The sequence below is a fragment of the Euprymna scolopes genome, chromosome 39, assembly GCF_053919585.1.
Source record: "Euprymna scolopes isolate OS-2025 chromosome 39, ASM5391958v1, whole genome shotgun sequence".
NCBI classification, from domain to species: Eukaryota; Metazoa; Mollusca; class Cephalopoda; order Sepiida; family Sepiolidae; genus Euprymna; species Euprymna scolopes.
Window position 1 is genome coordinate 50,103,549 of NC_136520.1, and position 15,984 is coordinate 50,119,532.

The window sequence follows — 15,984 nt, forward strand, 5'->3', positions numbered from 1 at the left end:
CAAATCTTTTTGTCACGCTTCTCAGAACTTTCCTCACAACATATATAACTTCTACGTTCTTCAACTTAACCAATATTTTTATCTGTCTTTTCAAGTTTTTGTACGCTCGACCTTCTCCTCCTCTATACTCGCCATATTAGCATCAGCTGGTACTGTTAAGCCACAGATAACTGTCAAATATTCCTTTGTTTAAAAAAAAGGCTTAATCTCATCTCATTTCTACAATCGAATTATCACATTGCATATTGATATCCCACAGCTATTTTAATTCATCACCTTTGTTCACCTTTACCGGAGCATGCTCGTATATTCCCCTGCATTCTAACTATGTGTTCTTGAATTTATCTCAATAACTCTTTCTCAAAATATTGTCATGTCGTCTCGTATCCTTATTTTCGTGCGAAGCACTTACAACTATTGTCATTATTACTAAGATAAAAATCATTGTTAATAATATTATAATTATTACTAATCTTATCAGTATTACTAATACAGGGTGACCAAAAAAAAACAAAAAACAAAACAAAAGCTAAATGGAGGCCATCTAGGTCATATGATGTAAAACTGAGAAAAAAAAGGCCAAATACCCTCATGTTTTGATGTGATGCTTTGCATATAATAAACTACTTATGGCCAAAGTTTAATTTCATTGGGACAAAACACTAAGAAACTGGGTCTAATTAGAGCTGGGTCTGGTTTTTTGGGAACACCCTGGATTATTAGCGACCGGTGAAAATTCTGCAGTTTTATCCTTCGTCTGCAGTATGCTCACAGTTATATAAGAAAAAGAGTCTCACGCAAATGCGATATTGTTAGACCTTGTGTGTCTAAGCTTATAAATACTTGTCTACATAGTCTTATTAATTTACGTTCAGTAACTATTTTTGAAACGTATTAGTAAAATATCTGTGAGTTTGTTACATAATTATAATTTTTGGACAAAATAATTCTACGTTTTTATCCTCCCTAAAAAGCACAGCATATGCTCGATTTTTAGTTTATGCAGATAAAATTAAAATACGTCTTATTTATTTACTTTTTCTGGTTTTTTGGGAACACCCTGGATTATTAGGGACCGGTGAAAATTCTGCAGTTTTATCCTTCGTCTGCAGTATGCTCACAGTTATATAAGAAAAAGAGTCTCACGGAAATGCGATATTGTTAGACCTTGTGTGTCTAAGCTTATAAATACTTGTCTACATAGTCTTATTAATTTACGTTCAGTAACTATTTTTGAAACGTATTAGTAAAATATCTGTGAGTTTGTTACATAATTATAATTTTTGGACAAAATAATTCTACGTTTTTATCCTCCCTAAAAAGCACAGCATATGTTCGATTTTGAGTTTCTGCAGATAAAATTAAAATACGTCTTATTTATTTACTTTTTCTCTAATCGTGCGAATTTACCTTGAACAAGTTGAAATATTATGATGTAAGCACAAATATAAATGTCCGTTACGTATTATCATCATTATAACCATCTTCGCTGCGTCATCGTCATAAGTATCATGATAACTAGCGTCACTACCAGAATCGCCATATCGCTATAATCAATAACTTCTTTTGAGTTTAAGTGTGCGTAAAGATTAAAGAGATATTAATGCTGAATAGCTTACTAGGTGTTCAATCACTCGTTTCACACCAGGAACGTATGCAAGCATTTAATTGTCGTATGAATAAAATCGAATAAAATCGATAGAAATCAACACGTTACCGACGAATCTTCTAATCGAAACTAATCGCTTGATTGCCGCCTTTCCTACAAAACCTACACGCTCTGAGTGCAGATTCGTAAGACAAACGATCTAAATTAAATCAATCTGCTTGCGATTCAAAGCAACGATCTTTAATAGATCCCACGTTTACGAAAATACTAAACCTTAAAAAAAATGAAGGCATGGCTGTATTATCTTAATCCTGGAACACGAAAACAATAAGAATCATCCATTTTTTCTTAAATATCATTTAGCCTTAAAAAGTATTTGCTGCTTCATCTCATCAGAACGTTTATTTTAAGTTTTGTTTTTACATGGAAACTACTACTTATCAAGTAGTATTGGAAGCCACTCAGGGGTAAGTGTTATTGCGTGTTCAGTAATCAATGGGATAGTATCGTAGTTATCATAAGTATTGGAGATTTGATAAAGTGTCTTACTTAAGGCGCCGTTCATCAGGAACTTCTTTGTTTGACTTGAAGACATCTAGGTTTTAGTCAGGTGGGAAGCAGGCAAACAGAACAGAGTTGAACAGGCGTGCGCGTCTAAGAAAGAAGTTTTGTTCATGGAATCTACGTTTTGAGTTTGGCACCGATAAAGAGTGGCGAAAATTATTGGCTTGACAGTGGTCTCATCTAGACGGGTGTTTATCGCGAAAGATTGGCGAGGGGGGGGGAATCAGACGAGCATCTTTCATGAAAGTAACAATAAAACAAAGACAGGCTCGCAAGGTCTCTCCTGTGGAAGAGAGGTTGAAGGTAAGAGAAAAGCGCATCTCGCACTAAGCCACGACGTCTATTTTGTACTCTTTCGAGGCAGGATAGGCTGTGTTTGGCAGCTCCTACCCAGTTGTGGCAGCAATACTTCAGCCTTGGACGTACTTGGCTTTTATATAGATAAAGAATTGCATCAACAGTGAGATATCTTCTGGGGCGGTAGAAGGCTCCTAACATTTTTAAGCGACCTTGGCAACAGACTTGATATACGTGTACTATTTCAGATCAGGAGTAAAGATAAAGCACAGAAGCTTGTCAAAACATGGAGCATCCCCAAGACGAGAGTCATCCATTTCAATTGATACCAGCTTAGGACAGAGTGTTGATGATGTAAAGATAGGAGCTTGGTTTTAGTTGAATTATAAGTAACCATCCCACATTTCCCGCAATGTACCACGCGCTCAAGATCAGAGGAGAGATATCCCTTCTTTATTCTTTTAAATTTTCGTTACTTACGTTTTCTTTTTTAATCTCATGTTTTCCTATTTATTTTAGATATGTTTTTGCTATTGCTTCTTTATCGTTACCTTATAGCAATTGTACTAATAGTATGTACACTTCGCGGTGTTCTCTATTTGTCTGTTATGTGCTATCACATATTCCTCTTCTATTAATGGATATTCCATTTCTTTTATTGTTTACAAGCCTGGGTATCTGGCGCTGCCCGGGTGTTTAGAGGCATGTGTTGAGCAAAATAATAATAATAATAATAATAATAATAATAATAATAATAATAATAATAATAATAATAATAATAACAATAACAAATCGTAGTATGCAGGCAGTCTCGAACCCGTGTCTCGAAGCGGGAAAAAACGTGAAAAAATAAACATAACCTCTTTGCTGTTGCGTCAATCGCAAAACCGAAAGCGCCGAATGTAAAAATGAAGCCTAGTCAATCGGAAAGAGTAAATTACTTTTAAAAAAATGTGCGAAAAAAGCGTCCTCTCTTTGCAAAAAAATACCCCTTTTGAGGGTGAAGTATTAATGTTTTGTGCCAATTTCCCGATACTTGTCTAAATGTTCGAGCTTAAAAACGATACCGAAGTTATCACGTTCCGACGCGTCTGTCCAATGTTTTAGGCAGACATATATACATACATACATACAAACACACATACATGCGTACATACATACACACATACATACATACATTTAAACAGATAGGTTAGATTAATATTATAGATTATGCTCTTTCCTTTTTAAATTCTGTTCCTTCCTTCTTACCTTCCATTTACTATTTATCTTATATCAGCCGTGACTAAATTTAAACAAAAGCACGCTGTCATTAAGATGGTAAACAATTCCTATCTTCCTCTGGCAGATAGATATGCTTTCTACAAAACAGCAGGATATTCAGCGGCTTATACATTAATCTAGAAAGGTATATTCTTTAGTTTAACATACAACAATGAAAAAAAAAACTCTTAAAAAAATGGAATTAACAACAGCTAGTGTGTTCTTCTGTTTGAAACGAATGTCGTGACAGGACTTTTAACGGTTATCTAAAATGAGCGGCTCCAAATCCTTAATGTATTTTCACTGAGTAGTAGGCAAAATAGAAGATTCTGATGTAGATATAATGATGTGATTAAATAATAAAAAAAGAATATAGCTAACTAATAAATATGGAATAAATCTATATTTCAAATATTTTTAGCCTAACTAATTATTAAACTATTATTTATCTGCCTTGATAGAGTTAAAAATAGACTTCGTAGCCTTGTGGGGGTGTCCTTTTCTCTTCTCTGCAACCTATTTCTCACAGAAAAGATGTTGTGAGTTTGTCTCTGCTTTATCGTTATTTTCATGGCCCGTGCTCGGCTTAGCTCCATTCTATGGTTCCCCCTCGCCAAACTTTCACAAGAAACACCCGTCTAGCAGAAAACAGTATCACTAATTTCCCCCCCTACTCTTTATCTGTGCCTACACCTAAACGGAGAGTCCATGAACAAAGCTTCTTTCTTAGAACTGCACGCCTAATGGAATTGTCTTCCGTCCGTTTTTTTCTGCTTTCCAGCTGACTACAATATGGTTGCCTTCAAGTCTAACGTAAACAAATTTTTGATAAGCCGTTCCATATAAGTTAAAAAATTTACCGAATCTCCATTACTAACGGTTACTATATTGTCCAATTTCTACAGTACACATTTTATCCCTTATCCTCGAGTGGCCTCTTGGCCTTGATAAGTGCTGATGCCTATGTAAAAAAAAAACAAAAAAAAACGATGTACACTATTTTATTACGGTTCAATAAAAAAAAGACATGCATATTTTATTGATTACCCTATCTGGATTTAAATCAGCGTTTGACGAAATTTCTGAGTGTATATGAATGTAAACCGCTTGAATTTGAATCCTTGTATAGTGTGTCTTACATCTTTATTTTCCGAGTAAATACTTCCGGTATACCGTTGAATCTCATATAAATCGTTTCATTCACTCGTTTTTGTTAATGCGTTTATTTACTAACCCGGACCTCTTTTATGTCCGTCTTCCGTTTCTCTAAATACCATCTATTTTCTCTAGTGCTAGTCTAGTTTTATTTTTACTTTAGTCATTGCTTATTTCCTTATTTTATTCATTCTTAGCATTTTCGATTTCATTAATTCTGTTTACTTTAATAGCTTCTTGTTACACTTCATTTAGTTTTATCAATACAGACATCATACTTTTCATCATTTCTCAAATTCTCGCCATTTACATCTCTGCTCTTTAACAAACTGTTTAATCAATACAATTTCATTCACAAAAATGCAAACAAATTTATGAATATATTAATATTTAAAGGCGAAAGACGCGTGCTCGGTTTATTCACTATCATTTCCATTTTTTTTAATTTAATTCATGTCCATATTAATCCTAACTTATTTTTCAAGAGCCTGATTTGCACATATTTCTCCATTCCATATTTTTACATGCGTATACAAAAATATTAATTTGTTTGTATATGTATTCCGTTTATGTAGTTCTCTTTAAATTCTAATAGGTCGGTGCAAAAATAATGTCGTTTTTTGTGCCATTCAACTTCAACTCAAAAAACGACATTATATTTGCACCAATCTGACACTTATCTCGCTTATCTGTTTTAATTCATGAAAATATTTTATCACGCAGAGTAAAGTTCTAAGGACGAACATGTGTGTACTCAAAAGGTAAAAACTCGAAATACTATCAAGTTATATTTTACCCTAAACGTTAATTTTAAAAGGGCGAAAAACACCCGTCTAGCTGAATCAACTGTGAAAAATTCCCCCTACTCTTTATCTGTGCCTAAATCAAAACGTAGATTCCATGAACAAATTTCTTTCTTAAAACTGCACGCATGTGGAACTCTGTTCCGTCTGCCTGCTTCCCACCTGACTACAACTTGGATGTTTTTAAGTCGAACGTTAACAAATTCCTAATGAGCCGCCCTCTTAAGTAAACACGTCATTAAATTTCCACACTAACGCACTGTACTTGCAATAACCCTTTTCCCTAAGTGATCTTTAAGGTCAAAGTTGGAGAGAGAAAATGAGTTAATTTTATTTATATAGATAGAAGATAGAATAGAAAGAATATTAGAGGTGTAGTAATTAGAGTTGGGAAGGTAAAAAAAAATATTGTCAAAATAAGCGATGGAGGAATTGAGAATGAAGAGAGACAGTGGGCAGAATATTTTTAAGAGAGCGTGCATGGCAGCTATACGCAAGTATCGAGCCGTGTTCGAAATGACGTCATAGTGAGGAAATACATTATAAAAAGCACTTTCCGAAGCATGTTCAGGAACAGCTTAGAAACGGCGTTCGAGAGGACTCACATAAAAGAAAAAAAGCATGATAACGATTATGTTGATAATTATAATAAAATATGATATCTATTCGGTAGGTTTTAAAAAGTGTTAAAGTTAAGCAACGATGAGCCTGGCCAATATCAGATGGGTAACCATTTGGGACTTCCAGGTGCTGTATGTGCTTTCCACTTATCTCAGCATTGTTTCCAATCATCCCGGGGGTTCTCCTTGCCAATGGACTCAAACAGTGCCGATTCAAGAGTGGTGTGGTTGAATATTGCGCAGCCCTTGCCTAACCATTACACACGTAGCTGCCCCTGTGGGGGGCACTATTTGTCTTCCGAGACGGATCGGAGACATCGGCATCGAAAAAGTGTATGTATTTGAAAGTAATAAATCGTATGGACTCAAAATGTATAGTGTAGAGTAAAAAAAAATCAAGACAATATAATTCCTGCTTGCATTGTCGCTTCCGTCTAAATTATATATGTAGATTTTAGTTAAATTTCGTTTATATTTATATTAATTAACGTTATCATTCTACCTACAGTTTCTAATAGTCTGCTAAAATTGCATTAATCCTTTTTACTAGCAGTTCTAAAACATTACAAATAATTGTCTTTCAATTGTTAAAGTTTAAAAATGTTATATAATTTTTAAAATCGTGAAACCTAATTGGATGGAGCCTGTTGACATATCAGTATAACCTGACATACGTCACACAATCTACATGTGACCCAATGTATATAATGAGGAGTAGTTCGCATTCTAACAACTACTCACCATTCTTGTTTATGTTTGTAATTAGCTTAGGTAACAAGAAAAGTCCAAAAGATATGCTTTCAAATTTATTAGCTCGAGTTGATCAGAATGGTTGCCAAAATGCATGCTTATGATAATTGAACATCTGCATCTATTACCTGTAGTATGATCTCTCTGTTGCAGATAGTGATGGTGTAGATCCCTACAATAGATGCTGTCATATTTAAACATTAGAACAGAGAAACATCATTAAATTTCTGGCAAAATGCAAATAGAATGTGTGTACGTATGTAGCACCAAAATTGAAGAAAAAAAAATACACACGCTCATTTTAATAATACTATTTCAATCCTTGTAGCCTTCAAATATTATTAAATTAATAAAGCAGAGTTTTTACTAGGGGAACGGCCCTTATATGAAAAGCTTTCGCTCCAGACGCCTATATGCGGCTAATAATCATAGCTGGCAAAACAGCTTGAAAATGGTGGTCGGTATGTGGAAAGGAAAACTCCGAGGCATACCAATCGCACATTTATATGGTACCACATTCGTCTTAGTAATAGTAACTAAGACGAATGTACATTTTGGCGTGAAAACAGAGGAGACTAGTTCTTATTTTTAATGGCCCATTGTGTACCAAAGCAGCATCCTTACGCCTATGTATAACTAATGTTCACAACTGTAAAATTTCCATTACGCATGGCGATGACTAGGGCTGTGACAACAGCACATATTAGTTTCATTGTTTGACTGTTGAGTATATATCCGTTAATATATTATATGTTTGTATACAGACAGATCTGGCTCTCGGTTGATTAACTGCGCCTATGTCGGATATATACCCGAGAGTCAAAAGAATGAAAATAATGTTCTGTTCTCAGAGCCCTAAGAACGAACATGTAAAAAAAAATATTCCGGAGAACTGAAGGTCGTGCATTTGAATTGTGCTACTCCTGTTTTCGTAGCTCTTAAACCTTTTGTGTTAGAAATAAATGTATGCCTTTGTATTTGGAACTATGTTTATTTAATTCAGCAAGATATTTATAAAGAGAAAATCCTTGCCCGTTGAGACCATCACACAATATCTATATTAATGCCTTTGTAGTAATTGTCTGTATTTTTGAGAAGAGGTGTTTTCATTGATTGAGATTGTCGGACTGACTTCCTCATCTTGGTTGTTGGTGTCGCAACGTTTCGGCCGCTTTGCCCACTTGCCGAAACGTTGTGACTCTAACAACCAAGATGAGAGAAGTCAGTCTGACAATCTCAATAAATAATGCATTTGTGTTTGTATTTTACAGTTAAATAAATTAAAGTGAGAGTTTTTAGCAAAGGCTTAACCACAATTGAAATATGAATCTAATAACTCTTCGATTTTTCTTGTTTAAATAAGTGCGCAAGCTGGCAGGTCATACAGGAGCTTATATAATGAGAAATAATAGAGCTTCAATAAATATTATTCAATGAGGTAATAAGCGATTACTTCAACTCCCTTCTTATTCATGTCATCATTTCAGCGAATATTTTTTTGCTGATTCTTTTAAACTGTCTTCTTTTATTAAATCGTTAACGTAAGCAATGAATGTGAATATACAATTTCTGAACTAAAAAGAAATTAAATTTTCCATTCAGATAGAGTTGATTGGGAATAAGACATCGTAGGCGTTAACTTAGAGTTGCTGTATGATGCATTAACAGGGAAGCAGTTCCGCAAAGCTGCACATCCGTTTCTGTTTAGGTGCCTTTATTGTCGCCAACGATAAAAGGATTTACAAAATGATTACGTTCCATCGAATGTAAACGTTTCGTCACTTAAGTAAAGCAGATAACTGAACATTGGAAGCGACGTAGATAGGTGTTCGTTAGATGCGGCCATTTAATTTACGAGTTTCACGATTGAAATATTATCCGAAAAAATTGCATAAGAGATTAGAAAGAGGCGCATTATGTCTTAAGGATAGAAGTTGGAGCGTAAAAATATTTACTCGTCCCCCGACAAAAGGGTGATTGACATGTCAATTCACCAGTGTGTTCGCTCGTTTGTCTGTCCCTCTGTCCGCATTTTCCCAAAAACTACGCCTTGGATTTTTTGTAAATTTTGCACAAACATTAAAAATGATATGAGTAAAAAAAATAACAGAACTGATTTTCCGATAAAACTAAGAACGCCTTTCCCCATTAGAGGTGCCTTTCGCGTTAGAATTGCTAAAATTGTCAGTTTGGTGTTTATTAAAAATATGATGCCTTGGATTTTTATAAAATTTCCTGAAAGGCTGTAACTATCTGATTTCTATATAATTTTGTTTGTCTATACTTCGCGATAACTCTTTGTTGTTGTATAGGGGCTCTTTTAAGGCTAATAAACAGCACTTTTTTGACTATTTTACCATATTTGTCCAAAAAATCTGTGTATGGCGATTTTGCAGCTTTGCATGGTGCTGAACTGAAATTGAAATATGTTGCCTTGAGGGCATTTTGGGCTAAATTGTGTGGGGAGCAAATGGTGAATTTAGTCATTTATTTTTATTTTATTTTTTTTTTTTTTTGCACGGTGCAGAACTCAAATTTACATATGTCAAGGCCTAAAACTGCACCGTTCGTTAATTTTCCCCAGGATTTTACGTAACCTGGGGATTTGGGGACTAAATAGGGGGGGGGCAAATTCTGAACTTTTTAAATGTTTTTTTAACTGTGTATTCACGGGGGACCAGGCATGCTTCACTTGTTTTAAGCAAATCCGCCGTAGGCTGATAATGTGGAGATTACAGACATCGGTGTATTTTAATGATTTAAAACCAAGATATGCATACTTCTTGTGATATTGAATAAAAATACCAATTTACATATTATAAGTAGAAATCTCTACATTGTGTGTGTGTGTCTGCGTTTCTGTGTGTGTTTCCCTATGTACTTCAGAACGACCGGATCGATTTTTATTTTTTATACACAGATACTCCTTCATTATCTGGAAAGGTCTTTAATAAGATTTTGTATCGGGATGCCTCTGATAAGTATATAAAATTCTTCATCGATAAACGGAAAATCTAATTAAAGAAGAGGCAGTACTATTTACAACAAAGTTATCAGCTTACAAAGCCTGATATCACAAGTTATTGTATAAGTTTGATCACACGACACGCAGACTCCTCCGACGTATAAATGCAACTGTATAATATTTAATAAGAGAGGGCCGAGTGGAATGATCTACACATACGAGAGGCACCATAGTAACTATTGAATATGTGTTGAAAACAGGAGAAATACTAATTTTGGTATATTTTTTGGTATAGAGCACCTGTCTAACACCGAAACGTGATCAACATGTTTTATGATTAAATGTAGTTAGAATTTTCAGTTACGACAATTCTGTATTTACACAAAATTCAATATGTAACTGCTTGTTTGGTATTGTCAGCGTAAGTATTTCGGCAGCAATTGGAATTTTGATCGTAACTTGATTGACATGATGAACTATTAATTCTAATTTTAACAAAAAATGTATGCATAATTTATGTTTATATGAACATTATCACTTACGAATGAATGCGTAATTCGTTTTTACAACGTGTGTTGATTACGGTGAATAATTTAAATTTCTAATGTGCGGAAATTTGAATAGGGGTTAGAGTTGGGGTTAGGATTTAAATAGAGCCTATTTGAGGTTATTTACAAATAGTCTGTTTTACACTATACGATCTGTTGTGGGTCTGAGGGGAGACGAGTTCTTTCAGCTCGAGAATTTGATACTAGTAAATGATTGGAGCTGCGATCTACAGAAAATCTCAATGCTTCTATGATATATTTTTAATCATCTATTTAGCAAGCGCTTATATTCAACCCCTTCTTTCTTACATTAAAAGTAAACTTAAATAATAGTTTAAAAATAAGCACAAGGAGATGCCCAAATTTTACACTGTTACATATCTCTCGGGGTATTTATATAACTTCAATCTCTTAGCAACTTATATATATATATATATATATATATATATATATATATATCTTCAGACTTTTTCGTCCCTGTCGTTGGGGCATTAGAATACGCCGACTGACCCCCTGCAGAGGGTAAAAGTCCCTCAATGAGGGTCCTGGATATGACCTTAAACTATATCCAGTGGTAAGGCCCCAGCGTGTGGGCTTTAGGGAGTGTGGAGCCACCCTTTAATTACCATTGCTCCCAGGTCCACTCTGACCCGGAGTGGTAGTACCAGTTAGGGGCCCAACTATGGGTTAAATAGAAACCGACGTGAAAACAACAAATATATTCCATTAAAAAAATTTTTCTTCAAAATCTTTGGATTCGGCATTAGATAACCCGAAAAGGGTTGATATGCCGTAAAACAAAACAACCAACCAACCAATCAGTCTTTTTTCTTAAAGTGGTGTTGTCATCGCTATAGTTTCTATAAACTATTATCATGGCGTGTTCTCAATAATTGTCTTATGTAGTACCCGCTTTCTTTTGTTTCAGCTCGTTAGTCTTGTTGGTTAAACTAAGTCGCTGTTTTGATACCACTTTTCACACCGCGTCTATTTCTAGTACATTCTTACCAAGAACGCGAAGCTTGTAAACGTTTCTTATGTTAACTATCTGTTGCTTTAGTCGTTTAATATTGGTCAATATAAATTTCTTTCTTTTTAATCTTGTTAATTAACTTTGTTCCTATTTGTATCTTAAACCAAGCAGCTTTACACCTTGTCCAAAGCAACTTAAAAACTCTCAATTATTTACTCTGCTAAATGTCGTTTCATGTCTACCTTCATGTATATCAATATGAAAGCACAATACTTGAAATATTAAAATGAAATATGAAATATAATACAATTAAATGCCAACAATATATACATTAAAATAGTATATAAGATAACATTAATAAAATCATTAGCTACTAGAAAGTTAAAATATCTATATAAGCGTTCCTAGAGTATACTTTTTTGTTAATTCCAAAAATTTTCTGGAACTTTTTCCCGCATTTACTGTAAATAGAATTATATGTGTTTGTAAAAGAAGCATGCACAATAGATATTCGTTTGAACAACAGACGTTACAGTGTGATAGACGGGTGCATTGATTTGTCATACCAGGTCCGCGATGACTGAGCCACTTAAAAATTCAAGAGATCAGACATTAACATACATAAAAAATAAAGTAAAAGTGTTAAATATTAAACTGCGCAAACACATAAAATGGAAGTATTCAAGATTATACTTTTGAACAATTTAAATGTCAGCCGTATACGAGAAAGAGAAAATTTAACATTAGAATTTCTAATTACTTGACAAATCTCCAATAGACGTCATATTTGGTAGAAGTAATTTAATTTTTTTACAGCGAAATTATACAAAGACAGTATATAGACATTTACTAAATAGAAAAGGGAGAAGTAAAATTCTCAATTGCGTCTATACGTGTATTGAAAATATAAAAACTAACGAATATAAGGTATTTTAGTATATTTAGCATATATATATATATATATATATATATGTGTGTGTGCGTGTGTTTGTGTGTGTGTGTGTTTCTCCTATACATATTGATACCTAATCTATGAAATCATTTCTGCAGAATAATAACCGTAATTACTGTTTGTCATGGATAAAACCAAGTCAACAAAACCAAACTTGTTCTTACTCTCGGCTACCAGGAGTAACAATTTGATAGACAATTATCAAAATACTCCTAGAGAAATCTAAGAGTGGTTGTATTAATTGCCACCCACAAATGTATTCGAACAAATTGTTTCTGTATAGACATACCTTGAGTTCCTTATAGTACGTCTTACATGACGTACAAAGAAAAAATGGAAAATGAAAAAAAAACTCACACACACAACCCCCCATATATATATATATATATATATATATATATATATATATATATATATATATATATATATATATATATATATTGGTTTCCTGTTTTAAAGATGTTGGTTAATAGGAAATTTAATAATGAAACAATACGTTTAGAACGCCAACAGACACAAAGAATAAACACTTTAAAAGAATGTTTAACAATATATTTCGGTGAAAACAGGCCTTCATATATTTTTTCTCTTACGCCCCATATTGTAAACGTGACAAGTCCGTTTGTTGTTGTTCAACAGTGTTTTTCTTTCATACAAAGTCCACGAATCTACTTAGGACGTGCGGTGGGGAATTTCTTATTAGTGTCCTGTGATAAGACGTTACTGAATTGGAAAATAAATAGAAATACGTACGTAAAAATACGTTTGAAAAGCAATCAAACGCAAAGAATAAACACATTTAAATAATGTTTTCAATATAATTTGGAAAAAAACTCGCCTTTATCATTTTTTTTTCTCTTACGCCGCATGGTAGACTGTTAGCGGGACAAGTTCCTTTGTTGTTCAACGAGTTTGTTTTTTTTTTTTTGTTTTTTTTTTAGTCTACGAAAGCATTTGGCATGTGCGAAAAATGAAATATTTTACTGCTTTCCTGTTTTTAAGAAGTTATTGAATTAGATATTAAATAGAACTAGTGATGCAAGAATACGTTTATAAAGCCATCTAACGCAAAGAATAAATCCTTTTAAAGAATGTTTATCAATATATTTTGGCAAAAACTCTCCCTTATAAGAATTTTATTCTCTTACACTCTATGCTTGTAATGTTAGCGGAACCAGCCTGTCTGCTGTTATTCAACGGTGGTGTTTATTATAGAGTCCAGGAATGCATTTGACGTGTGCTGAAAATAAAAAAAAACATCTGGAAAGATTAGTTTTCGCAGAAATAAATTGATAAACATCCATAAAAAAGCTTGTTATTTACATTAACGAAACTTATGTACGTGTTTCAACGTCTTTCAAACAAAACAAAAATCCAATATTATTTTCAGCCCACACTAAATAGTTATCGAACCTGTGTGACAAATTCGATTTCGTTGTATCTAATAAAATAAGTTTCAGAGAGGTGAACATTTAAAAAGAGAGATTTGCCAGTCGTAATGTAAATATACGTGGTTTTCAATCAGTAGTATATGTTAGGGGCAATATGGTAATTGATGATGCATTCGCTCTATGAAATCTGTTTGAATGAAAATAGTATATTTAACCTTATTTCCGACACATATATGAGAAAGTATAAAGCAGTGAAAAACGCGGAGAATGTAGTCCCCCTAAATAAATGTTAAATAACTAATCTCTCTCAAAAATTGGACGGCCAATGATTATATACATATATCTTGAGAAATAAACACAACGACCAGGCAAATTTCCAGTTTCCTTTTAAAATGTATTTCATTTGAGTCTGGTATGTTATTGTGATTATGAGCTAAAACTCTTAAAACAATATTTAAAAGATTAAAAAGAGATTTGTTTCAGGGGCTCATTCTTTAATATATATATATACATACATATATATATATTATATGAGAGAGAGACAGAGAGAGACAGATAGACAGATTAGGCAGAATGTTTTCCTTGAAGCAAGTTAATTGAACAACAGGGACAATTCCTGTGCGTTTCTCTTACACTCGTTTTTCTTTTTTTTTTTTTGACGGGACAATGTTTGAACATTGTGTTCGAGTGTGAAAAAATGTGCGGTATTTGTGAACGCTTTCGACTTCCATAAGTCGTTTATCTTATATAACTCGCACAGAATATTCTAACACGGGCCTACCAACAATAAAACAGGAATTATGCCTGCTCTTCAATGAAACATATATATATATATATATATATATATATATATATATATATATATATATATATATAACTACTTCATTTACTCACATAAAATAATTATACGAAAGTATAGATTTATACGTAAACTTTAAGTATTTACTTCAAAAGTGCTCAATACATAGGTAGAGTTAGTTAGTAAGTTATAAAATATATATGGCGATTAAGCTACACTGAATATTCGGCGTTTCATCCACTATAGGATTCGTCAGGCTTATGCGACAATCCTGTGGTTGTTTCTCGTTTTTTATATATGTTGAGGATTTTAGTTAGCCAATCAGCTTTCTAGTATCCACTGCGCCCCTTCCTATCAGCCAATGGGCATGCATTTTATCGAACAAAGGATCTGTTTAAGAACTAGGTTAGTGGTTTAAGGCAAACGATTTTCCTCATGTCTGCTCTTTTTTGATATAAATATACATATGTGTGCACATATACATGCATACATACATATATATGTGTGTGTGTGTGTGTGGTTGTTTATGTATATCCATGTTTATTTGATTTATTTATTTGTTTGTTTTCAGTTGTTTTTGTTAGTTTTAAAGCTATTTTGTATCGCTATCCTAGAGTAAGTTTTATTTTGTGAACACAGTTGTTTGCTATTTCTCGTCTACAGTTTAATAGATTTTGGGGTTCTTTAAAGTACAGAATAGCAACTTTTTAATGAAAGCATAATTTACATGGTTCGTCTCAATGTCTGCACGTGGTAGCTTGTCTTATTATTTTCCTTCGACTACCGGCGAATGTCCGCTTTCTTTGAGTTCCCAGTATTTATTCGCTAGTGTTGTTTTTATACTGTGTTTTTTTATTTTTTTATTTTTATTTTATTTCTTTTTAAACAACACTAGCGAATAAATACTGGGAACTCAAAAAAAGCGGACATTCTCCGGTAGTCGAATGGAAAGTAATAAGACAAGCTACTACGAGCAGACATATAGACGACCAATGTAAATTATTCCTCCATGAAAAATTTGCTATCCTGTACTTTAAATAACCCCAAAATGTATTAAACTGTAGACGAGAAATAGCAAACAACTGTGTTCACAAAATAAAACTTACTCTAGGATTGCGATACAAAATAGCTTTAAATTAACAAAAACAATAGAAAACAAACAGATAAATAAATCAAATAAACATGAATATACATAAACGACCACACACACACACACAAATATATATATATATATATATATATATATATATATATATATATGTATGTATGCATGCATGTGTGTACACATGTGTATA